General features: G+C 45.7%; 1 non-coding gene across 1 annotated transcript; it reads right to left on the bottom strand.

Annotated features, from left to right (window-relative positions):
* Positions 1-9664: 9664 nt before the first annotated feature.
* On the bottom strand, positions 9665-9766 carry LOC114110905 (U6 spliceosomal RNA). Its single transcript, XR_003587072.1, has one exon. It is a non-coding gene; the product is annotated as a U6 spliceosomal RNA (small nuclear RNA).
* Positions 9767-25390: the final 15624 nt, after the last annotated feature.

Genomic DNA, 25390 nt, shown 5'->3' with positions numbered 1-25390 from the left:
AGCCAAGGCATTCAACTAACACAATCAGCTTTATAGTACTGTACTGTAATAGGTTTATAATACTTGTCACTCAAACAATACATAAAAAGCAAACCCCAAAAGAAAAGGAAATGTTTTTAATCTTACAGTATAGTACCTTGAAAAGCACAGTACAACAGCTGGCATATAGGGGCTGGCACTGAGTGAGCAGGCAAGAAGAGTCACTGACTGGAGGAGGGAGAAGAGGCGGAAGATGGGAGAGCTGAAGGATCGTCAGCAACAGGAGACGGGGGGCGGGGGGGCAAGCTGCAATGTCATTCACACCTGATAGAACATTCACATCTTGATAAAACGCACGTCCGCATTTTTGAAAGCTCACAACTTGAAGTTTCGTATGTAGGGGACTTACTTTAAATTCCATTATTGCTCTAATTTCAAATACACTTTAACTATTTAAAAAAATGGTTGTTCTGTTCAAGATATTGGACTCCTAGAGGAGCTGTGTTTCAGAACGCGGGCTGCTGTCTCGTAGAAGGCCCTGGGGTCTGTTTCTCTGCCGGCAGACAGAACACGGGGATGCTGGTGGGCTTGGTGCTGGCTGGTGTGCTGAGTGCATCACACCACCAGCTACGCACACAGCATTCGCAGGGTACCCGGAGTGAGAGCCCCCAAGGAAGCTCTGCCTGCCTGGCCTGGTTCACCAGATAGGGCTGTGGCCGAGAGAATGCCCAGAAAAGGATAAAAGTTTCCATCAAACTTTGAAAACTCTGTCCCAAATATTGGCAATTATATGTCCTTTTACGTATTTTTTAAAATTTATAATAATTTTCATATTTCCTTTTAAATGGCAATGGAAACTTTTCCTTTTCACGGTGCTACCAATAATTCTTTCAATAGGACAACGTGTAGATGGATCATTGATCAGGCTCACCTTTTCTGCTCCCTACTTTCATCATTCAGAGCAGACGTGTGAGGCATTTGATGGTCCACAGACTTCACTGCTTTGTAATGCTCTAGAACTGTCAAATCACAGTCTGATTGAGGGCAAGCGCTGACTGTGGCAACCGGCTACAGACTTCTGATCATCAGTGTACTAATCTGTGATGGCCCTAAGCTGCAGTGCTTTCCAGCATCCCCCAGGTACCATCAGCAGGCCTTCAGCATATTTCTCATACTCTGTTCTGTCCCCTGTAGGGGTCATTACATTTTTTTGCAGACATTTGATTCTGGAAAGGCTTGAGATTTCTATATTAGTTCCTCACCCATACATGCTTTTTTTTTTTCTTTCCCTGGCTTGTTGGTATCCCTACTTCAGTTTCCAAGAATGTTCTCACTTTCCACTTTTCTTTCTTTTCATAAAAACTTTGCTGTTACAGGAGATGGGTCACTGCATGAGGAAAACGGGATTTTAAGTGCCAGCTTGCCACTTGCCAGCCAGTGCACCTAGCCAAGTCAGCTTACATCTCTGGGTCTTGATTTCCTTGTCTATAAAGTAAAGATCAAAAATATGTTTCTGAGAATACATTAGTTCCAGTTCAGTTCAGTTCAGTTGTTCAGTCATGTCCGACTCTGTGACCCCATTGACCGCAGCTCACCAGGCCTCCCTGTCCATCACCAACTCCCAGAGTTTACTCAAACTCATGTCCATTGAGCCAGTGATGTCCAACCACCTCATCCTCTATCATCCCCTTCTCCTCCTGCCTTAAATCTTTCCCAGCATCAGGGTCTTTTCTAATGAGTCAGTTCTTCACATCAGGTGGCCAAAGAATTAGAGTTTCAGCTTCAGCATCAGTCCTTCCAATAAATATTCAGGACTGATTTCCTTTAGGATGGACTTGTTGGGTCTCCTAGTAGTCCAAGGGATTCTCAAGAGTCTCCTCCAACACCACAGTTCAAAAGCATCAATTCTCTGGTGCTCAGCTTTCTTTATAGTCCAACTCTCACACCCATACATGACCACTGGAAAAACCATAGCTTTGACTACCAACCAAGAGTCGCTCAGTTGTGTCCGACTCTTGGCGACCCATGGACTGTAGCCCTCCAGGCTCCCCTGTCCATGGGATTCTCCAGTCAAGAATACTGGAGTGGGTTGCCATTTCCTTCTCCAGACTAGATGGACCTTTGTTCCAGTGATGTACTATTTGAGAATGTGTGTGTGTGTGTGTGTGTGTGTGTGTGTGTGTGTGTGTGTGTTAGTTGCCCAGTCATGTCTGACTCTTTGAGATCACATGGACTATAGCCCTCCAGGCTCCTCTGTCCATAGAATTCTCCAGCCAAGAATACTGGAGTGAGGAAGCCATTCCCCTCTCCAGGGTATCTTCCCTATCAGGGATCAAATCCAGGTCTCCTGCATTGCAGTTAGATTTGTTACCATCTGAGCCATCTGGGAAGCCCCACTAGGTATAAATACCTTTAAAAATTATAAAGTGACCTACAGATGGCATGAAACATAACTTTATAAGATCTCGTCCTCCGTGTATGTGTGCATTAGCCGCTCAGCCATGTCCGACTCTTTGCGACCCCATGGATTGTAGCCCGCCAGGCTCCTCTGTCGGGTTGCCATTTCCTTCTCCATACTTGTCCTCCATGAATTCTTATTAACAACAAAGTCTCCATGAGTGTCGTCAGTGAGACCCTATTGGGCGTGTTAGGGATGAGAAAATTCCTCTGCTTTTCTTGTTGCCTCTTTCACTCCAGCCACTTCAACTGTTCATCTTTTCCACTTCAACCGTATTCATTTTTGTGAGCTACCACAAATCTTTTGTCTATTGGGGGTGATAAATTATTTAATAAATAAGTAATTAGTAACATAAATATAATTAGTTAATGATAGAAGGCACAATCCCTGCTTGTAAGTGGTATATATAGGGTTGGCCAAAAAGTTTATTCAAGTTTTACCATAACATCGTATGGAAAAACCCAAACAAACTTTTTGGCCAACCCAATATATTGTAATGGAAAGACATCTAATGACGCTAGAGATGTTTTTGAAACCTTGAGTGAGTTGGAGAGATTTCAGGTGATAGGGGTGGGATGTGAGAGATCCCCAGGCGTGGGGAAAGAGAGAAGAAAGGGCGGCAGGAAGACCTCCCTTGAAGAAGCCTTGAGGCCAAAGGAAAAGAGTGAAGAGGGGCTTTGGGGCCAGGGAAGGAGATGACTAAAGTTGCAAACACAGGAATTGGGTAACATGTTTGGGAGAAAACAAGGTAGCTTGTTCTGGCTGGAACTGAGGGAAAAAAACTGAAGTACAAGACAAGGAATTGACTTTTTAAATTCTTGATTTATTTTTAATTGAAGGATAATTGCTTTACAATATTAGTTTCATTTCTGCCATAAATCAACATGAATTAGTCATAGGTGTACATATGTATGCTCCCTCTTGAATCTCCCTCCCACCTCCCACCCTTTCTCACACCTCTAGGTTGTTACAGAGCCCTGCTTTGAGTTCCATGGAGTCATACAGCAAATTTCCATTGGCTATCTATTTTACATACTGCGTATTAACGCGTGTATATGGAACCAAGAAAGGTGGTACTGATGAGGCTATTTGCAAGGCAGCAATGGAAGTGCAGACACAGAGAACAGAGTCACGGACACGGGCAGAGGAGAGGAAGGAGAGATGGTGAGATGAAGGCATAGAATGTCGTGGAAGCATATATACCACCGAATGTAGAAGAAAGGGACTTTTCAGAGTCTGAGCTTCTTGAAACAGACATGCTGCTGGTCCCTGTGTCTATAAGATCCATGGGGCTTGGAGACAACATACTCAGGTTGGAATCAGCAAGTCTGGTTTCCTTTCTAGCTCTGAGTCATAAAGCATCCTTGCACTTCAATTGCTTTTTTTTCCAGAAAAAGAGTTCTCACTCAACATCAGTGTTGGAACACATCAGGGAGCTGTACAAGTAATTGGTGGCTATGGTGATGGTTTAAAGTTAGTGGATACTTTTATTTCATTAGAAATCGCTTGTTCCAATATTTCTTGGGTGAAAGGAAAGGGATGACCCACAGACATAGAGAACAGATTTTGGTTACCAGCAGGGAAGAGAGGTTGGGGAAGGATGGATTGGGAATTGGAGATTGTCAGATGCAAACTGTTACATAAAGAATGGATAAACAACAAAGCCCCACTGTATAGCGCAGGGAACTATATTCAATATCCTGTAATAAACCATAATGGAAAAGAATATGAAAAAGAAAGTAAATATATGTATAACTGAGTCACTTTGTTGTACAGCAGAAATTAACACATATTGTAGATCAAACTATAACGAAATATTTTTTTAACATGGTGTTTGACATCATTTAAAGGGACCCTTTTATCATGTAAAGCATCCTATTGGTGACAAAATTAACCTTTTGCTAACTTGATAGTTGTGTATACCACACTGAATTTTCTTTGAGAGCAACATGTCTGAAACTGCTTAGCATCCATTACATAGTAAGGTTTCCACCAATGCTGACTGTTCAGTTATTCCTAATTTTTTATCCCACCATTGGGGTCCCCTGTGTGGCTGTGGGTAAGTCCACAGCCCCAGCTTACCCAAGCCTAGCCATCTTCTGTGTCTTTTACCAATGGAAGACAATACACAATGGCGCACTTTATACAAGAAGGAAAATGAGACTTTTCAAGTTCACCAGACAAAATCTAGGTGTGAGCATTGTGAAGTAAGGAAAAAAGGAAAACAAACACCAAGAACTTTGACAATTCCTCTTGATTTCATAGTAGTCAACTACCAAAGGCAACCACTCTACTAAAGTAGAGTGAGTTCTTTTTTTTCCCCCAGCTTAATTGAGGTATTTTTAATATAGGCACATATACATTTAAGGTGTGCAGTGTGGTGAGCTGATAAACATATTCATTGTAAAATGATCATTAAAACAATATTAACACCTTCATTCCTTCACATAATTATCAGTGTGTGTGTGTGTGGGGGGGGGGTGATGACATTTAAGACCTATTCTCTTAACAGGTTTAAAGTATGTAATACAACTAATTTTAGTCACCATGCTGCCCATTAAGCCCCTAGAATTTATTCACCTCTCATGGGAAGGTGTGCATTGCTTCATTTCCCCACCCCTACTCCCAAGACCTCGGCAACCCCTAATCTACTGCCTATTCCTCTGAGTTCAACTTTTTTTTTTTATTATAAACATTTTATCTTGGAGAAATTTACAGGAAAGTTAGGAAGAGCACAGACTTCCTTATATCCTTCACCCAGATACCCCCAAGTTTAATATCTTATACAATCATGGAACATATATCAAAAGTAAGAAATTAACATTGGTGCAGTACTATTTACTTAACTACAAACTACTTCAGTTCAGTTCAGTTCAGTCGCTCAGCTGTGTCCGACTCTTTGTGACCCCATGAATCGCAGCACGCCAGGCCTCCCTGTCCATCACCAACTCCCGGAGTTCACTCAGACTCGCATCCATCGAGTCAGTGATGCCATCCAGCCATCTCATCCTCTGTTGTCCCCTTCTCCTCCTGACCCCAACCCCTCCCAGCATCAGGGTCTTTTCATTGAGTCAACTCTTTGCATGAGGTGGCCAAAGTATTGGAGTTTCAGCTTCAGCATCAATCCTTCCAAAGAAATCCCAGGGTTGATCTCCTTCAGAATGGACTGGTTGGATCTCCTTGCAGTCCAAGGGACTCTCAAGAGTCTTCTCCAACACCACACTTCAAAAGCATCAATTCTTCAGTGCTCAGCCTTCTTCATAGTCCAACTCTCACATCCATACATGACCACAGGAAAAACCATAGCCTCGACTAGACGGACCTTTCTTGGCAAAATAATGTCTCTGCTTTTGAATATGCTATCTAGGTTGATCATAACCTTCCTTCCAAGGAGTAAGTGACTGCACTAATTTTTCCACTGATGTCCTTTTTCTGTTCCAGAACTCAATCCAGAGTACATATTGCGTTTACTACACATGCGCCCACCACACGTACGTGCGCGCGTGCACACACACACACACACTTTTACCATATCTCTCCATTTCTTTCAAAGACACCCAAATCCAAAACCTTTCTCTCTCTTCATCTCCATACCCCTCTTTCTCTACTTATATTTATTTCCTTTTTTATTTTCTATTGGAGTAGAGTCGATTAACAATATTGTGTTAGTTTCAGGTGTGCAGCAAGGTGATTCACTTATACACACATGTCCACTCTTTTTCAGATTCTTTTCCCGTATGACTCATTACATAATATGAGCAGAGTTCCCTGTGCTGTACAGAAGGTCCTTGCTGCTAATCTGTTTTAAATACAGTAGTGCATACGTGGCAATCCCAAACCCCCAATTTGTCCCTCCCAAGTTCAGCTTTTTCAGACTTCACATACACATGAGATCACGCAGTATTTGTCTTTTTCTGTCTGACTTATTTCACTTGGCTCAACACCCTTAAAGCCCAACCAGGCTGTTGCAGGAGGGAGGTTCTTGAAGGTGGGATGCGTTGCATAGTGCACTACGAGGTCTCAGTAGGAACCAAAAGGGACAAACTCTCAAACAATGGCATCGTATTCCTCCAGCAGATTCAGGGAGGAGTGGATCTGTCTTGTGACTGGAGCAATGCTGAGTCACTGAGAGGCTGACCCACGTGCAGCCATGAGCCAGCCCAGGTCTTCAGAGAATGAAGACAATTGTACAACCTTCAGAGAAAAGAACTTATAAATTAGGATTGGCAGCCAACTTGACAGGCCTAGGACTATTATGAAACAGAAAGACCTTCTGCCTGCTGACTGTTTGGGAGACTTGAACCCAGCGACGTGCGTGTTTACACCCAAGGAGCTATTGGCCACCATGGATGGTCAAACAAGTCTCTTTAAATTGATGTTTCTTTGTCTCTTTCTCTGTTTGCGCCTCATGTGAGATTATACAATTACACGCATGTGCTAAGAGACAGTTGATGCTATTTAGCTCTGATTTCATTCAGCCGCTTAAACAGCAGCCTATATATCAATAGGATGATGTCAGTGCATATCGACTCTTCTGTGTGTCAGGTCAAAACATCAGAAGCTGTGGGAGACACCGGGCTGCGCACACATGGCCTGGTAGGATCCCAGAAGCATGTCTTTCATTAGGGGGCAGTAAATGAGAACCACAAAGCCAGCCAAAGAAGTCCCGTTTGACCCTTGCTTTTAGAAGTGTGAAGTCCTAGCCTGAGATTCGCCAACTCTTCATTCTTCTCTCTCTGGGGCCAGAGTTTACTTGATCCATGCCTTCCCTCGCGTTGGGACTTTGCCGGCAATTAGTCAGTTAGATTTCTGGCCAGTTCTGCCCCTACCTTGGTACCCTATCTCCCCCAGCATCTGCTTTCCCTGTCTGGTCGCTTGGGAGCTAGCCTGCCTGGCTTTGATCCTGATCCATCTCTTACCCGGCTTCCCTGGTGGCTCAGTGGTAAAGAATCCACCTGCCAATGTAGGAGACTAGGATTTGATCCCTGGGTCAGGAAGATCCCCTGGAGAGGGGAATGGCTACCCACTCTGGTATTCTTGCCTGGAGAATTCCATGGACAGAGGAGACTGGCAGGCTACAGTCCACAGCATTGTAAAGAGTTGGACACGATTTAGTGACTAAACAACAACGTCTCCTATCAGCCAAATGACCTTGGACCAGCCAACCTCTTTAAGGCTTTGTTTCGTCATCTGTCAAGTGGAGAGACTAATAACTCCATCAGTGTTGTTTTAAGGGGTGAACAAGTTACTACGTCTGCAATGATTGGGCCCAGTGATACTTGCCAACCATGACTCAAGTAAAGCGTTATAGGTATTGGGCAGTCAGCATCTGCCTTTCTATAGTACTGATAATATAGACTGTGACTGCAAGATAGATATCTGCTCCAGCTGTTTTAACCAGCACCCTGACTTTTTTTGTAATGATAACAATACATTTTATTTAATTGAGTATATCTAAAATATTATCAGTTTAACATGATACTTTTATTGTGGGAAAATACATATCACACAAAATTTACTGTTTTCACCACTAAGTAAGAAGAGGTGGCAAGAATACACAGAAGAACTGTATAAAAAAGATCTCCAAGACCCAGATAATCACAATGGTGTGATCACTCACCTAGAGCCAGACATCCTGGAATGTGAAGTCGAGTGGGCCTTAAAAAACATCACTACGAACAAAGCTAGTGGAGGTGATGGAATTCCAGTGGAGCTATTTCAAATCCTAAAAGATGATGCTGTGAAAGTGCTGCACTCAATATGCCAGCAGATTTGGAAAACTCAGCAGTGACCACAGGACCGGAAAAGGTCAGTTTTCATTCCAATCCCAAAGAAAGGCAATGCCAAAGAATGCTCAAACTACCACACACTTGCACTCATCTCACACGCTAGCAAAGTAATGCTCAAAATTCTCCAAGCCAGGCTTCAGCAATACGTGAACATCCTGATGTTCAAGCTGGTTTTAGAAAAGGCAGAGGAACCAGAGATCAAATTGCCAACATCTGCTGGATCATGGAAAAAGCAAGAGAGTTCCAGAAAACATCTATTTCTGCTTTATTGACTATACCAAAGCCTTTGACTGTGTGGATCACAATAAACTGTGGAAAATTCTGAAAGAGATGGGAATACAGACCACCTGACCTGCCTCTTGAGAAATCTATATGCAGGCCAGGAAGTAACAGTTAGAACTGGACATGGGACAACAGACTGGTTCCAAATAGGAAAAGGAGTACGTCAAGGCTGTATATTGTCACCCTGCTTATTTAACTTATATGCAGAGTATATCATGAGAAACGCGGGACTGGAAGAAATACAAGCTGGAATCAAGATTGCCAGGAGAAATATCAGTAACTTCAGATATGCAGATGACACCACCCTTATGGCAGAAATTGAAGAGGAACTAGAAAGCCTCTTGATGAACGTAAAAGAGGAGAGTGAAAAAGTTGGCTTAAAGCTCAACATTCAGAAAACGAAGATCACGGTATCCGGTCCCATCACTTCATAGCAAATAGATGGGGAAACAGTAGAAACAATGTCAGACTTTATTTTGGGGGGCTCCAAAATCACTGCAGATGGTGACTGCACCCATGAAATTAAAAGACGCTTACTCCTTGGAAGAAAAGTTATGATCAACCTAGACAGCATATTCAAAAGCAGAGACATTACTTTGCCAAGAAAGGTCCGTCTAGTCAAGGCTATGGTTTTTCCTGTGGTCATGTATGGATGTGAGAGTTGAACTGTGAAGAAGGGTGAGTGCCGAAGAATTGATGCTTTTGAACTGTGGTGTTGGAGAAGACTGTTGAGAGTCGCTTGGACTGCAAGAAGATCCAACCAGTCCATTCTGAAGGAGATCAACCCTGAGATTTCTTTGGAAGGAATGATACTAAAGCTGAAACTCCAGTACTTTGGCCACCTCATGCGAAGAGTTGACTCATTGGAAAAGACTCTAATGCTGGGAGGGATTGGAGGCAGGAGGAGAAGGGGAAGACAGAGGATGAGATGGCTGGATGGCATCACTGACTCGACGGACGTGAGTGAGTGAACTCCGGGAGTTGGTGATGGACAGGGAGGCCTGGCGTGCTGCGATTCATGGGGTCGCAAAGTGTCGGACACGACTGAGCGACTGAACTGAACTGAACTGATACAACTCAGTGGTGTTAAGAATAATTCACACTGTTGGGCAGCCGCCACCATCATCCATTCACAGAACTTTATTCCTCTTCTCCTCAAAATATAGAATGTTTCACAAGTTTGAGTGTCATCCTTGAGAAGAGTCCATGCCAATTTTCTCCATATCATTTTCAATCATCGCCTGCTACCCGAAACAGCACAGCACGTGGAGCTTAGCTGATAGCCTGAAAGTGACCAATGTGTGCGAAAGCACCTTCCAGAGTAACTACGTTTAAACATAATGCAATTACTTTGCAATAACACGCCTCTTCAGAAATGTTGCACTGTGAATTCTGCGGCCACCCATTTTAGAAAGACAGCTAGAGCCTGAATATTTTAATTGTGCTTTCTCACCAAGTAGATTCTTGGTTAGTTGGAGGCACTGGTTAACAAATTCTTCCCAAACAAAATAATGCCATTTGCAGCGTCATGGATAGACCTGGAGATGATCATACTAAGGGAAGTAAGTCAGAGAAAGATAAACACCAAACGACATCACTTATACGTGGACCATAAAACAATGATACCAGTGAACTTACTTACAAAACAGAAATAGACTCGCAGACATAGAAAATAAACTCATGGTTACCAAATGGGAAAGGGGGAGGAATCAATTAGGAGTTTGGGATTCACTTATATATACACTGCTGCTGCCGCTGCTAAGTCGCTTCAATCGTGTTCAACTCTGTGCCCGACCCCACAGACGGCAGCCCACCACGCGCCCCCATCCCTGGGATTCTCCAGGCAAGAACACTGGAGCAGGTTGCCATTTCCTTCTCCACACATATATACACTGCTATATATAAAATAGATAATCTAAAGGATCTACTTATACTTTTCCCTAAAAGGTAAAAGAATCTGGAAAAGAACATCTGTATCTATGTGCCTGCATGCTCAGTCACTTTAGTCATGTCTGACTCTTTGCAACCCTATGGACTATAGCCCTCCAGGCTCCTCTGTCCATGGGATTCTCCAGGTAGGAATACTGGAGTGGGTTGCCATGCCTCCTCCAGGGGATCTTCCTGATCCAAGGATCAAAGCCATATCTCTTATGTCTCCCGCACTGGCAGGTGGGTTCTTTACCACTAACGCCACCTGGTAAGCCTATCTATGTATATATCTGTATCTGTATTTATACCTGTATCTGTACCTGTTCCTATATCTGTCTGAATCAGTGCACTGTGATTCCCCTGAAACTAACCTGACATTTTAAATCAACTATATGCAGATACCTAAATAAATAAATTCTTTTTCAAACAAGCATATTCTTTCCATAGATTTTAGACATGTGCCTTTTGTAGAGGACACTTCAACTCTGTAGTGTAAATACGGTTGTTCAGCTTCAGGTCAGATTTGAAAAATGGTTATTTAGATGAAGCGCAGAAACCCTTGGTTTTGTTTCTTTCTATGCCACATGACTATTTGGAACTCATCTCAGGATAGAAAAGAATGCAGACATCCTTTGGATGCAGACAGGATTGGGGGGTTAAATACCACCCCAGGTATCCCTGCCTCTCTTGATGCTGAGTTTGGCCATGTGACTTTCTGTAGCTGAAAGGAATGCAAGCAGAAATGACCTCACTCCAGCCACCTCTGAAAACTTGTGTGAAGCTGGCACTGTCAGAAAATGATGAAGCCCCCACCAGCCTGGGTCCTTTGGCAATTCTGAAGATCACAGACCCCTTCTAGTCAGTGGTAACTGTAGTATAAGCAGAAATACACTTTTATGGCTTTAAACCCTTGCAATTTGGGGATTAGTCATTACAGCAGCACAGTCAACCCTGTCCTGACTAGTACTCATTTTAAGCAACAAATATGAAAAATTCACTAAATCGCTGAAGGTTTTCTTCCCTTCCTCCTGTATCTCCAAATTCTCCCCTAGCCATCACCAGAAGCAACCAAAAGAAAAAAAAGAAGAAACCAACAACCTTTGGAGCATAATTCTAATATTACTAGTTCTTTTATTTGTTTCCCAGCTCAGAATCCATGAGGTAATGAGCCTTTTAAAGTGACTATTTTAGTGATCCTCCAAGGTAATATAGTTACTGGTGGGGATTAGTATATGGGAGCATCTGTCTTTCAATAGTCTTCATGACATTCCCTGTCATTCTCACTTGACAGATATATTTTAGGGCTGAAAAGTGATTTTCTTTATTTTTTTTTTAAGTTAGAGAAAATGCACTCCTAAGTGAGTCAATTCTCCTGATTTGAAAGTACAGGTTAAACACCTTCCAAAGGTGACGATGTGAACACAAGGAGGTCTTGGGCATTCTGTCCATTCAGAAGAGAGGGAAGGAGACCCATTTGAGACCCAGGGAGCCTCTCCCCAGAATATGCACACGCTGAAAATATGCATTCGACTTCAAAAGACTCATGGTACTCCTGAACTCAGCTGCCGCATTTCCACTTGCCTGAGGAGGATGTCCTGTGGCACAACCACATCATGTAAAGAAAGTCACACCCAATTAGAAAGCCCGGGCCCAGGCTCCAGCGCCACCACTCACTAGTCGTGAGATCAGAGCCCCATGCTCTTTCAGAGAGGAGAAATCTCTCCTGAGGGCACTGCGTGTCACAGTGGGCAAACGGGGCCGCCGCTATCGAGGTGCTTAAGACTCGAGGCTGCCCTCGGCACCCTTCTGGGTTAGTGTACAGATTTCCCATCTCCCTCTCCCCAGTTCTAGTCCCAGGGAGCCCATTTCCAGGACACTGAGTGGGCCTCCTTTTCCAGTGCGTAAGGCCACCAGGTTTTAGAAAGTCCCATATGGGCTGCCCTCTGATCCTTCCTGCTCCAAACTCATTCTGCCTCGCCGAGTGAGAAAGAGCTGGAGAAAGAAAGGCAGAGACCGCCCTGCCGGGGTGGAGTCTCTTATTCTCTTTTGTCTTCTTCACCAATCAATGGGCTTTTTGCTTGGAGTTAAACACTCAGTTTATGTTTAGGGAGTAGAAGAGGTCCTCTCTTCATGCTGCAGATTTGCCCACAGGAGCTCAGCTGAAAATAGAGGGGGCCTGGGGTCCCTCATCTGCTATGTCTTATCTCTACTTCTCCCTCCGGGGATCAGGAGGGAGGAAGGGTGCTTGGGGATCCATGTTAGGTATTCCCTAGTTCTCCAGCCTAGCATCAACATGCCCCAGCCCCACATTAGTGCTTTAGGAAAAATAGCCAGAGCACAACCTGGGCAGTGCTCTGGAGGCAGTGATGGGGGAACTATTCACTGTGGGATTATGGTGAAACAGCCTGGTTCACCTCCCCGCTGTGTGAGGAGGGCGTGAAAGGAGCTGTGCACAAGTGTTTTACAAACTGTAAAGACAAAAGGGAGACGGTGCTGTCATACTCCAATGATGGCATTGGTTACCCCAGTTTATCCCAAGAAGGATGGGGCTGTCATGCGTGCCTGCTCCATTTCCTCCCCACATCGGAGGTTCTGCAGGGCCTACCCTCTGTCTGGGAGGACTGTTCTTCTGTGCAGGGAAATAATTCCCTGATCTCCAATATGCTTTCCAGGCCCCTTTGAGATTTTTCTTGTTTCTTTTCTTTCGGGAGTTAAGAATCTAGGTCAGAACGTCTTCTAAATTTAAAGAACTTTCTTGAAGAATGTCTTCTTTCTTTGCTCAGGCTAAAAGCAGGCCTGAACACCAGTGCTGGGTCATGTTTGAAAACTTCCCATGAGTGGGTAGGATAGGAGGGACTAACTTAACTGGAAGTAGGTTTTGCTCAAATGGTATACAGTCTCTTCAAGGCAATGTGTAACTCAACTACAAGTTTTCCTCATCTCTTCTCCTTTCCCTGTCTCTTCTCCTACAGATTCCCTGGGCTGTTGGGCTACATGACATTGGAAAAAGTCACGTCACATCACAAACCAAGATATGCCTTCTCTTTAGTCCCTTGTGACCCAGCCAGCACTCCCTGCCTCTCACCTCCTGCTCCCAGAGACCAAGGAATTTGCACCTCCTCTCAGCTTTGGCATGGCTCCTAGGATTCACTAGCCTCTGATTTCCCAGATCAAGGGGTTCATCATTTACATGCTTGCATGCATGCTAAGCCGTTTCAGCCGTGTCTGACTCTTTGTGACTATGTGGACTGTAGCCCGCCAGGCTCCTCTGTCTACGGGGATTCTCCCAGCAAGAACACTGGAGTAGGTTGCTATGACCTTCTCCAGGGGAGATTCCCCATCCAGGGATTGAACCCAGGCCTCCTGCAGCTCCTGTATGGCAGGTGGGTTCTTTAGCACTGAGCCACTGGGGAAGCCTCATGCTTTACATACTTGGCCTTCTATTAATACCCTCTAACGAGTTCTTATGCGTCAGTGAGAAGCAGCCCTGTTTATTCATGTGTCAGTCTGGAGACCTAACCGCAAATAATTTTAGCACGTGTGCAGAATTCTCTGAAGCCTGTATGTGAGCCTAAAGACTCCTCGGATGAATTTCCAGTAGCGTCTGCACTCTTGCTCCCAGCAGGGGAAGCCCTAATTTTGGGACCCAGCCAGGTGGCACTGCATTCCGCCCAGAGCTGATGGCGCAGGGAGAAGAGGAAACAGCTTTGGTTTTTTGTTTTTTCATCTCATTCTGCAAAACAGGACTATGTCTGTCCCTGTCCTTTTAAAATGAGAGAATTTGAAAATTTACATTGGTTTGCAAATTGATTGTCCAGAATGTAAATAGAAAGCTATATATATTGGGCATTTCTGCGGGTGGACGCAGAAGTTTTGTGAGTATGAACACAGCTTAGGAGGGTACGAACTCCCGTGTGTGAAAAATGATTAAGACCCAAAGCCATCTTGGCTCAACTGAGAACCTTAGTGCAAGCCCAAGACCCCCCTCTATCATATCAAACATGGTGTCCATTCATTCAACGGAAACTTTAGCACTGACTTGGCCATGCCAAACTGGTAACAGGGTACTGCCAAGAAGTTCAGTCACATGGAAGATCTAGAAATGTGGAGAGACAATCACAATATAGTGAGATAAGAATCAGACGATGAGCAATCAAGAAGGGCAACAATTCTGAGATAGGAACAACACAACTCATTTTTACAATCAGGAAAATTCCAAGGCAAAGAATCCATAGAATGTTTATAGAATCCATGAAGTTAAATGTATATCTGTTCACATATGCGATGTATAGATATCTGTTTCTCATGGATTATTACTTATGTGCTTATCAAAATGTTCATAAAAGCAAATGTTAAAAAGCAGATGCTAAAACAGACTTTTGAGGTTCAGAGTGGTGCTCTGCTTACTACTAGCGCCATCATCTCCCATTTATTCAACACTATCAACAATCCTGCCCCACCCAGGCATCTCCAACCAAGTCTCTGTAGGAACATGCAGGAGGCTGGAGTGGGGATTAGCAAAAGTGAAGCCTCAACTGGAGGAAGAAGATGATTGCCAAGTGGAATTGACCACACACTCCAACCACTGCGTGGCTGGTCCTATAAAATGTTCCATGTTCACTTGAGAGGAATGAGTATTCTGTTTTTTGTTTTGCCTGTGATGTCCTGAAAGTATCCATTCAGTCTAATTGTTCCATTGTATCATTTAGGATCTCTGTTGCCTTATTGAGTTTTTGTCTAGAAGATCTGTCCATTCATGTCAATGGGATATATAGTGTTCTACTATTATTGTGTTCCCATCAATCTCTCCCTTTATGTCTGTTAGTATTTGTTTTATGTATTTGGGTGCTCCTGTTTTGGGGGCATGGGGTTTTCCAGGTGGCAGTATTGGTAAAGAATCTGCAGGGGATGGGGGTTCAACCTCAGGGTCAGGAAGATCCCCTGGAGGAGGAAATGGCATCCTACTCCAGTATTCTTGCCTGGAAGATTCTGTGCACAGACTATAATTCCCTGGTGAACTATAGTCCATGGAGCCACAAAGAGTTGGACACAACTGACCGACTGAGCACGCATACACCCATACTGGGGGCATTTTTGTTGATGAGTATAATAGCCTCTTCTCTAATTGACCCTTTCCTTGTTACACAGTGTCCCTCTTTATCTTCTTTATGTCCTTTGTTTTAGAGTCTATTTGGTCTCATACGAAGTTTGTGACCCCTGATTTCTTGTCATTTCTGTTTTACATCCAACCACTATGGACGGTCATATATTCGAGTCTCTATTGCCTGCTGGGAGAGAGATGATCCCTGATCAGGCAATGTGCCCTCCAAGACACCAAAGTGAGCACTAGAGCCCGTGGGCCTCTGGCCAGGGCAGAGTGTCTCTCTGCCCCCAGGCCTCCCCAGCATCCGCCCCACGGCTCCCTGGTTGATGTGATCATGGTCACATGGTGGATTTTCATATTCCCTCAACACCTCCTGCTACTTGGAAGAAAAGCTATGATAAACCTATACAGTGTATTAAAAAGCTGAGACGTTACTTTGACAATAAAAGTCTATATAGTCAAAGCTATGGTTTTTCCAGTAGTCATGTATGGATGTGAGAGTTGGACCATAAAGAAGGCTTAGCACTGAAGAACTGATGCTTTTGAACTGTGGTGTTGGAGAAGACTCTTGAGAGTCCCGTGGACTGCAAGGAGATCCAACCAGTCAATCCTAAAGGAAGTCAATCCTGAAGATTCATTGGAAGGACTGATGCTGAAGCTGTAGCTTGAACACTTTGGCCACATGATGTAAAGAGCCAACTCACTGGGAAAGATCCTGATGCTGGGAAAGATTGAGGGCAAAAGGAAAAGGGAGCAAAAGAGGATGAGATGGTTGGATGGCATCCCTAACTCAATGGGCATGAGTTTGAGCAAGCTCTGGGAGATGGTGAAGGACAGGGAAGCCTGGCGTGCTGCAGTCCATGGGGTCTCAAAGAGTTGGACACAACTGAGCAACTGAACAACAGCACCTCCTAGGGGTACTACTGGGGTCTGAAAGCTATGCTCTAGCACTGTTCTTCTTTACTGGGTCATGGTGAGGAGTTCCTGTTTGAAGAGGTAAACTCTCTTCAAGTTTACCTACGAGACGCTTTGGCCCCCTTCCTGTTAGCTGGTCCTCTGAGCACCCCTGAGGTCTCTCCGTCGCGCTCCTTCCTGGCACAGAAGCAGGCTGCCTTTGCACTTACAGTTCGACTGCAGGCAGATGGCTCTGCTCAGTGGCAACACGGAGAGTGAGAGAACAAAGGCGGGATGATTTTTTCTCTTCTGGGGCTTCAAATCTAGTTTTCGACACCAAATATTTCCAAATTAAAGAAAGGCAAAAATGCAAAACCAGTTCCAGCTCATCAGGAACGGAGTCATCTTCTCTGCTGCCATTGCTCTTTCTGCTGCCCTAAGGCCCTGGTGGCAATGTTGTCACCCTGGAAGGCCTAGCTCTTCTGTCTTGACTGCAGATTCTCTCCATGAGATTAGGGACCAGCTATTTTCTTAAAGTTGTTTTTTTTTTTTTTTTTAATGTGAGTCATTTTCAAAGTCTTTACTGAATTTGTTGCAATGTTGCTTCTGTTTGATGTTTGCCTGTGAGGCTTTAAGGATCGTAGCTCCCCACCCAGGGATCAAATCTGCACGCCCTGCATTGGAGGGTTAAGCCTTAACTACTGGACGGCCAGGAAGTCCCCAGAACTGGGTCTTTTCAATTTCGCATCCCCAAGGCCCGTCATGGTATTTGTTACTGCTAGGTGTTCCACACGTGTTTGCGTGCATGCACGCTAAGTCGCTTCAGTCGTGTCTGACTTTTTGTGACCCCATGGACTGTAGCCCGCCAGGCTCCTCTGTCCCTGAGGTTCTCCAGGCAAGAATTCTGGGGTGGATTGCCAGGCCCTCCTCCGGGGATCTTCCTGACCCAGGGATTGAACTCACATCTCTTGAATTTCCTGCATTGGCAGGTGGGTTCTTACCACTAGTGCCACCTGGGAAACCCTCTATATGTGTTTACTGGGGGCTAAATTTTCTAAGGGCTAAATTGGTGGAGCCATCTTCTTCATATTGACTGCCGTGGAGCAGTCAGGGTTTCACTACTCAGTTACCTAATGATTCAGAAGTCCCTGGCACGATGTTAATAAAGCAGAATCATATGAGCATCATAAAGTGAACGTCAGCCAAGATTCCCTCCCTCTCCAGAAAGCATCACTTGTTCAGGGCAGCAAAGTGGCAAGGACAGTTCTCCTCATTAACCATGAGGTGGCATAGGTATTATGCGCGTTTGTGTGTGTGCCTGTGTGCAGAGATTAACGCGCCAAAGTACAGTCACACTTGTGCACATGTATGATGTGATTTTGGGGAAATGCTGAGACAACCAGTAATAAAAACACATTTTGTGTGTTTTAAATATAATTTACCTGCCTGCAGTCAAGTGGTAAAAGTAAGGAGTGGTTCATATGAGGAAGAAAGGTTGATACAGGGAGCCAGGAGATGGACGCTCAGGAGCGGAGACACCGTTCTAGGAAATAAGAACAGGGAGGAAGGGACTCCCAGTGAGGACAAATTCCCGATCTCTTGCCCTATATTCTAGGGATGCAGTGGTGAGGGCTGCCAGAAGTCCTGTGTCTGTAGAGGTTCTTGGAAGAAGAGGGTCAGAGTGGACCCCTCTGTGGGCCACTGAGGGGCTCAGGGGCCTCCTGCATCCGCTCACCATCAGCTCCAGCTGCTGGCTGAGAACCACAGCTACCCAACCAGGCTGGGCTCTCAGCAGAAAGCATGCAGAGCCATCAAAAGCCTGTGGTCTGGACCTCTGCTTCTGTGAAGCCAGCTCTGCCATCCATCCATGGGGGGCAGTTAACCACTCTCAGACTTCCCCCCTCGTTTCCAAAATGGAGCTACTAACAGGAGTTCCCTGGCAGTCCTGGTGCAGGGGGCGGGGGTTTGGCCCCTGGTTAGGGAGCCAAGGTCCCACATGCTGGGCAGCATGGCCAAAGTAAGAATCAAAAAATGGAGCTACCGTTTGACCTCCTGGGTCCTCAAGAGAATGCACGCAATGCAGCACCTCCCATGCAGACAGAAAAGTGATCTGTGGCTATTCTTGCTAGAGGCTGGATTCTCCCTGCAAACAGCTGAGATGGGGGGTAGGCCTGGGCCAGGCAGGAATCTCAGGAGAATTTCAGACACTTGTTCACATTCAAAGACTCCTAGGAAGAATAATATTCAAAAGTTCACGTCTTGGTTGGGAAGAATCTGAGAGCTGTTTTTTGTTGTTGTTTCAGATTTTGTTTAATTGAAGTGTAGTTGATTTACAATGCGATGTTCGTTTCTGCTGTACAGCAAAGTGTCTTGGTTATGCATATATATATATATATATATATATATATTCTTTCTTTTTCTTTTCTTGTTCATTGTGGTTCACCCCAGGACACTGAATGTAGTTCCTTATGCTACAGCAGAATTTTGTTGTCCATCCATTCTGTAGATGGGACGTGAAGTATGAAAGGTGCTGGTCACTGGATGGGGTGACATCACAGGAGGAGGGTTAAAGTACAGGATGTGACGGGTGGTCAGAAGAAAAAGTAAGCTGCAAATGAGCTCCTCCTAGCTGATCATTTAGGGATGGAGGAAGGGGGGCTAGCCGGTGCCTCCCCTGCCCCCATCCCACTGCAGTCTGCCCAGTAGACAACTCAAAGCAAGACTTATTCTTGTGAGGCCCATACCATCAGTGCCTGGATGGCTTGGTTAAACCCACCCTCTGCTGTCTTCTGTACCCAGATGTGATGCAGAATACCTCAATTCCCCGTCACTCTCCTGTCCCGGGCTGGAATTAGGACTGAACAGATGGAATGTGACCAACTTGAATCTCTGCCAACTTAGAGGTCAAATCTTATGATATTTTCTTGGAGATGGTGTGAAAAACCCAAAATACTCAAAAGACAGTTTTTCTTGGGATATTTCTGATTTATCTGGAGCCAGAAAGTTGAAGACATTTACAAAAGGCAGATTTCTATGTGGGGAGAAAAAAAAAAAGACTGGGTTGTTTTTTTTTTTTCATCATGCTTTTACCTGAAAGCCAGACTGTTTTCAGAATGTGCAAATTGGAAGCAGATTGGCTAAGTGCTGCTGTTTACCGCTTGGGCCTTTTGAAGTTGAGAAAAAGCCCAAATATGAACCAATCGATTTGTCTGCTCTTAGGAGGCTTATCTGTCATGAGCTATTATCTTATGTTGTAGTAATAAACGCGCCTTGCCTACTGATGAGAGAGGAGTGGAGCTCTGCACACTTCCAAGAGGATATGTATCAGGGCAACATTGCCCAACAGATGTATTAAGAGAAACCAGTTCCCTGAGATGAAAGTACATTATCTGTGATAACCAAGCTTGGATACAAACCAGATTAAACAAAATCAACTTGGTCTCTTTTCCTTGGGGAAATTCAGTTTTCAGTATAAGCTTAATATTATATATATATATATATATATATATATATATATATATATATATTACATGTCTTTCACTGCGGTGATTTTTCAAGGGTGAGAAGTCAATACTTAGCATTTCCTAAACTTATTTGATGATATTTTTCTCTGAAAATAATTTTCACAGAACACATATTGGGCAATATTGCACAAAAATCACTCATCAATTTACTGACAATTGACGCACGGTCAGATTTTTAAAATAATAAATTTGGTAGCCTTCTATAATCTTTATCCTTCCAACTCTTTGGGAGACAAAAGCCCATCACTAATTCTAACCAAATTAGCTGTCATTTATTGAAGCTGCGTGTGTGTGAGCTCAGTCACTCAGTCATGTCCGACTCTTTGGAACCCCATGGACTGTATAGCCCACCAGGCTCCTTTGTCCATGGGATTTCATAGGCCAGAATGCTGGAGAGCGCTGCCATTTTCTTCTTCAAGAGATCTTCCTTCAGATCAGCCCAGGGATTGAACCCTTGTCTCTTGTGTCTTCTGCCTTAGCATGTGAATTCTTTGCCACTGTGCCACCTGGGAAGCCCCTTACTGAAGCTGCTGCTGCTGCTGCTAAGTCGCTTCAGTCGTGTCCAACTCTGTGCAACCCCACAGACGGCAGCCCACCAGGCTCCCCCGTCCCTGGGATCCTCCAGGCAAGAACACTGGAGTGGGTTGCCATTTCCTTCTCCAATGCATGAAAGAGAAAAGTGAAAGTGAAGTCGCTCGGTCGTGTCTGACTCTGTGCGACCCCATGGACTGCAGCCTACCAGGCTCCTCGGTCCATGGGATTTCCAGGCAAGAGTACTGGAGTGGGGTGCCATTGCCTCCTCCACTTACTGAAGCTAAGGAAATATAAAACCAACATGACTTCTGCATGGAAGAGATATAAAATAGATACATGAAATATATAAGGTATATAAAATAAAATAGAAACAACTCTTGCTTTGGCCTGTGGACGGCGTGTGTTAGCCTGGCAGTTACCAGCTGAGCAGCTGTAGCTGATTTCATCCTGTAGAGACATATGACGCGCCAAGCTTAGTCACTCAGTCGCGCCCGAATCTTTGCGGCCCTATGGACTGTAGCCCGCCAGGCTCCTCCGTCCATGCGCATTCTCTGGGCAAGAATACTGGAGTGGGCTGACATATGATAGATAACTTAAAATCCAAAAGGCAGGGATTTTTTTTATATATCGATTAACATTCATTTCAACTCTAAAGGAGAAATGAAGGGTACTGTCTATTCCTGATTGAACCGAGAAGTATACAGACTTACAAGCCTCCAAGATGACAGTCGGTGGAGTAACACTGCTCAAAGACAAAATGCTCTCAGCTCACCAGAGAGTGACCTGTGGGAAACAGTGAGCAAATGCACGGATGGGCACACATGCACGCAAGCGCACGCGTGCGCACACGCACAGACACACACACATGCTCCACTCCAGGCTGAGCAAAGTATAACAGACACATCCTGGCCATTGGCGTAGAAAGAGATGGGATGTGAAGCTCAGTACAGCTGATTCTCATTCCACTGAAAGCGGAGCTTTTCTCTTAGAGATAGCCATCTCACAACAAGTTAGAAACATTGAAACCTGTGTTTTTCTTTCTTTCCTGCTCAGTGGATTGCTCTGCTCCATCTCAGTTGTCAGATTCCATTCACAGGAGATGCCACTGGAGGAAAAGAAGTACACAAAGTTTGCTCTCAATGAGATCCACACCCCGAGGTAAGTTATGCGCAGGACTAAATCATGTCATGGAAACAATCCAGTCCCTGGCCTGGAGGAGAGAGAGGGCAGGCCAGATATGGACAGCGAGCTTGTCTTGAAAGCCGGGGTGAGTACAAGATGGGAGAGAAGAGGGTGCTAGTTTGGCAGCTGCCCAGAAGGGCACTAAGTCAGAAAAGAAGTGTTTTCTGCATTCAGGCTTGGAACATCATTGCTGCTGCTGCTGCTGCTGCTGCTGCTGCTAAGTCGCTTCAGTCGTGTCCGACTCCTAGCGACCCCATGGACTGCAGCCTATAGGGATTGACCAAACTAGCCTGAGAGGCAAAAAGAGGTGCCCTGTCAGTCCCCAGGCACTTAAGTGAAAGCTAAGGGCTGGTGTGGGGAGGGAACAACCTTGATGGCTTGGGAGTGAATCCCAAGTTACAAATGGCTTAAGACCCAGGAGGCAGAGGAGATGAGCACATGGGCAGGAAGGTGATGAGGGCCTGGGGGTGGATAGCTGAGGAGATCAGAGAAACAGAAGGCCACCCAGCTGGGTTCCTGGCCTGGTCTTGACTTTAAGGAACTGGCTGCTCACTCCCTCTCTTTCTAAGGCTCCTTCAAGCCAGCCCTGGGGAACTTCTGGGACAAAGGTATATTCAGAGATCTAGGAGTGAACTACCAGGCTGGGTCCTCCTCTTAGAAACAAACAAGCGGCATGTGTCTCTAAGAGAAAATAGTGAAATTACAGACCAGAACCAGCCTCTGCTGAGAGAACAACCCTCTCAGACCTCAGACCTCTCTGACTCTAAGCCAGGTGACCCCAAATACCTTCTCCCAAAGGAGCCTGCACCAGAAGCTAGCTGGCCATGGATGACCATCACACCTGGGCTCTGAGTCATTTTGGAGAAGTGAATGCCATTATTTAGGGTAAGAAAGTCCTGAGGGAAATTAAGAATGACCTGCCACCCAGGGTGTGAGAAGCCTTGGGGAACAAGCCTGGTCTGCCCCGGCTGTCTTCTCTCCCAGCAGAAAAGATGTGACCGGTGGGCTCACCGTGAAATACTGGACGCGGGTTAGGAGAGCCTCCTCTCAGCACTTAGTCTGAAAAGAGAGCAGGAAGAATTCAAAGGATGAGTAAAGAGACTTCAGACATCTGACTCCAGGGTAGGAGTGGACTGATGTGGTCAGAGCCATTCCAGTTGTGCAGTGAGAGCTCGGCCAGCCTCAGGACAGTCCTGCTCCCCCAGCGCTTGGGCACAGGGGCCAGGTGCCCTGACTCTGCACACAGGCTCAGAGGACGGGGAAGAGGTGATGATCAGAGTTTAGCTAATGTGGCCTTTGAGCCGCAGTGGAGGCTGCTGAGCTGAGTCACAGCCCTGAAAGGAGCATGGGGCTGACAAGGACGGTCTTCGGGACAGAACTCCTCCCCAGGCCTGCGTTCCCCATCAGCACTGATTCGGGGACAGGTGGCCCCTGGGGAGGCCTGGAACATCAGGACTGCAGTTTCCTCTTTGCTCTGAATTATTGTGAATGACTCTCATTGAGTGTGTTCAGGGTGCACAGAGCAGTGCCAGTCAGCCCAGATCAGCTTCCTAAGAATTCAGGCTTAGAGGAGGACATGGGGACCCAGACTCGGCACTCTGCCTACCAGCCAAGAAAAGTGTTCTGGGTCTCTGGAGTCAGCTTTTCTGTGGGTTCCCATCTATAGAGACAATGTGTTTCAGTCATATCCTTACCAAAAGACGCGACCATCAGAAAGGCTTGCAACCAGGCCACCTGGACACATGGGTTCCTTGAGGTTTGTTCATGAAAGGAGGCTGGAAAAATCAGCATGTGGCCGGGACATCTGGCCGCCACTCTAGAGTCTTGAAAAGGTCAGCCCATAATGACTTGTTGTCCCTTGCAATTACAGTCATGTCTCTGCCAAGAAACACCTCTCTTTTCCGGAATGTGTCATGTCAAGAGCCATTTTCCAAGTCAGTCAAGTTCTTTTTTGTGAAGGCCTACCAGGTGTTCTATCTGGGGGCACAGTGGCCTGGGGTCCACATGGGAGTGCTTCAGCAGTCCCCCAGTGACGTCATATGGGTGTGAAGCTCTTCCACATTTGCCTGTTGATTCTAGGTCTTGGACCAGATGGAGGCTTTCTACGCATTGCTACCTTGACAACAGGGAACCCCTTAGAGGAGGCCCTGGAAATCCCATGGATGGCTGAGTACCCTGCAACACCTGTGTCCAGTTTCTTCATTCATTCACTCAACATACACATGGCAAGGACCTACTGTGTGGGGAACTGTTTTGGGTGGTAGGAACTCAACAATAAATAGAACATAGTCTGTCTCGAAACAGCTTGCATTTGTATACTTTTAAAAGGTAGTGAAGTCTTTCCAGTGAGGAAGGTATTTGATGATGCCAACCAGGGCTGGATTTAGAAACTGAGAAGCATGGTATTCACCCTGCAACCAGCATCAACTCCCAGGGTTAGGATCCAGCTTGTTCCTTTTTCAAAACAAGGTCACTGGACTAGGTGATCTCCCTCAGACCTTCGGTCTCTTCACACCCACCTGCGCCCCCTGGGAAGGCTACTGCCAAGGAGGGACGGTCAGTCCCGCAGGAGGAAGACCCCAGAGTGGCACTGGAGTTTCCTGTCATCTCAGGAGTCTGGCTGGGCACCTGCCCTCGCCTTACATGAAGAGAGACTCGTGGGTGCCAAGCAGGCCTCAGACACCTGAGGGGCTGGCTCCTTAGGAAATGAAGAAGCTTATCGAACCCCTCCTATGTGCCAAATTCCTTCTTCCCTTGGCTTATTTACAGGAACATCAGAGGCAAAACAGCTGAGGCCAGAGGGGTTAAGTCACCTGCAGAGAGTCAGGCAGAGCTGTGAAGCCCTGGAGACAGGGATGGGCTTCAACCACTGCAAGGGAATGAGCGAAAAGTTCATTAGCGAATGAATGACTAGCTGTGGGTGACCAGACAGACTGCGCACTGCTGGGCTGCAGCTACTGCCATCGAGTTCAGCAATGCCTCTGCTCTGGGTGAGGTAGAGATGACAGGCGTTAGACACCAGGTTGGGAAAGCAGACGAGGCTAGGCTGAGAACACCAGGTTGGTTTTGGGTTTCCCCATGATCGTTGAGAGCTGTGGAGGGTTGTGAGTGTGGGCACCGCAGTAATGGTTAGGTCACTGTAGGGTCTAGAAAGCTCACCGGCAGCGCTGGGTGTGAGGGAGATGGAGAGATGGGGGGACGCTACTGAAGCTGGAAAAGAGGGGCTGAGTCAGGGACAGAAGTCTGGTCAGAGAAGAAGCATCCAAAGCCAGATATGTTATGGGTCATTCATTCAGAACTCACACTAGCTGTGTGCGTGCCTGCTCAGTCGTCTCTGACTCTTTGCGACCCCGTGGACTGTAGCCTGGCAGCCTCCTCTGTCCATGCGATTTCCCAGGCAAGAATCCTGGAGTGGGTTCCCATTTCCCGCTCCAGGGGATCTTCCTGACCCAGGGATCAAAGTCATGTCTCTTGCATCTCCTGCACTGACAGGCAGATTCTTTATTGCTGCACCGCCTAGGAAGTCCTTTCTTCCGTACTTCCCGAGCAGGTAGGAAATACATGGGAGAAAGTGATCACATCTAGCTGGGTGGTTCTTTCTTTCTTCTTTCTTAAATGTTAATCAATTTATTTTAACTGGAGGATAATTACAACATTGTGATGGCTTTTGCCACGCATCAGCATGAATCGGCCAAAGGTATACATGTGTCCCCCT

The sequence above is a fragment of the Ovis aries genome, chromosome 25, assembly GCF_016772045.2.
Source record: "Ovis aries strain OAR_USU_Benz2616 breed Rambouillet chromosome 25, ARS-UI_Ramb_v3.0, whole genome shotgun sequence".
NCBI lineage: Eukaryota > Metazoa > Chordata > Mammalia > Artiodactyla > Bovidae > Ovis > Ovis aries.
This window is presented reverse-complemented; position numbering and strand designations above follow the sequence as displayed.